General features: G+C 47.2%; 1 non-coding gene across 1 annotated transcript; it reads left to right on the forward strand.

The window, feature by feature from the left end:
* Nucleotides 1-1,492: 1,492 nt before the first annotated feature.
* On the forward strand, nucleotides 1,493-1,564 carry TRNAG-UCC. Its single transcript has one exon. It is a non-coding gene; the product is annotated as a tRNA-Gly (tRNA).
* The last annotated feature ends 286 nt before the right edge of the window (nucleotides 1,565-1,850 follow it).

Genomic DNA, 1,850 nt, shown 5'->3' on the forward strand with positions numbered 1-1,850 from the left:
TTAGAAATACTGCCTGTACAGCAAGCACAGTGGCTGAAGAACTGGTGCAAGAAGGAGGGGTTTGGCTTCATGGAGACCTGGACTGACTTTTCAATTGGTTACTTACTCTACAGCAAGGATAGATTGCACTTAAATGAGCAGGGTGCAAGTCTGTTGGGAAAGAAAATAACCAAAAAGTTGGAAAAAACGATTTACTAGTGAGCATGAGGGAGAGGATCTTCAAGTCAAGCCATCATCACCGGAGAGCACACTACGTCACTCTCTTGAAAGATTCTCATCTCGTGTCCAAGAGAGCAATAACCACCAGCTCTCTTCACCAACAGGAGTGCCTCAGTATCTTTTCTGCATAGCCCAAGATTCATGTGTGGGGGATAGAGTGTTAGGGAATATCTACCCTCAGGAGGTACCCACCCCAATACGATAAATACTAGAACCCAAAAATGTCCATCATAATCACCTGTAAAAAAGTGCCTGAGATGTTGGTGGTAAATAGCCTGCCAGGCCTGGGGGGAACCGAACCAAGTACTCCAAAAGCTACCTCATATCCAAGAGTCGCCAAGAGTGTAAATGTAGACATTAAGATTTAAGGTTCATCAAAAATATCACATTCTAAAGGGAAAGGTAGAACAAGGGGGAGGAGGAGGGGAAGAGAAGAGGGAGGCAGGGAAGGAGGAGAAGAAAGGGAGGCTGGAGGAAATAACGGGGTGAAGGTTGGGGATAACCCCCCTTTCCTCCCTCTGTCTTCCACACCCCCCCCCCCATTAGGGGAGTGGTGGCCGGTATGTTTTTCAGGTGTGTGTTGGACTGGCTATGAGGGGAGGTTGGAGGCCAGTATGTGTTTCAGGCACGTGTTGGACCAGCTAAGAGAGGAGGTTGGAGGCCAATATGTTTTTCAGGCATGTGTTGGACCGGCTATGAGGGGAGGTTGGAACTCTTCTTGTCTTCAGAGGTGGAGGAGTCTTTCCAGCTTTCTTTAGGCTTTCTCTGCTGGGGAAATGAGAACTCTTCCCACCAGTAAGGTCCTTCATGGAGAAGTCCAAGGCCTCACTCACATGATGTGTATGAATCTGTACCCTGTATGGGGGCTGCGTTTACCCCAAAAAGGACATCCACGTGGGTGTAGTTGCATGGACGCACCCTGGGTGCGTTCAGGGCCGTGCACTGGCACCCACACAGATGTGCGTTATTCTTTGGGTGTGTTTTGGAGTATTATATATATGGATTGTAGTTTAGGTTAAGTTTGGATTTCTTCTGTAGGCACTTTAAGTGGACATAACTGATTTTCCCTCGCTCTGCGGGGGCGGGCCTTAGAGAACAGAGGCTACATATGGGCAGCACAGAGGCTTAGTGGTTAGTCTTGCAGCACAGGGGTCCTTGGTTCAAATCCTGACCAGGACACTATCTGCATGGAGTTTGCATGTTCTTCCTGTGATTGCGTGGTTTTACTCCAGATACTCTGGTTTCCTCCCACACTATAAAGACATGCTACCTTGCGTTGGTGGTGCAGTGGTGAGCATAGCTGCCTTCCCAGCAGCTGACCCGGGTTCGATTCCCAGTCAACGCCATTTACAAGTCCCCAGAGAGAAAAGCACTACAAGGTCAATGCTGAGTATATATTAGCGGTGGAATAAAGAATGAACGCATCAGAAACACACCAGAGTGCATCTAAACGCATCAAAAATACACCAGAGAACATCTAAATGCATCACAAATACACCAGAGCGCATCTAAATGCATCAAAAATATACCAGAGAGCATCTAAACACATCAGAAAATACACCAGCGTGCATCTAAACACATCAGAAAATACACCAGAGAGCATCTAAACGCATCAAAAATACACCAGAGAG

Source organism: Rana temporaria, chromosome 3 (assembly GCF_905171775.1).
Source record: "Rana temporaria chromosome 3, aRanTem1.1, whole genome shotgun sequence".
NCBI classification, from domain to species: Eukaryota; Metazoa; Chordata; class Amphibia; order Anura; family Ranidae; genus Rana; species Rana temporaria.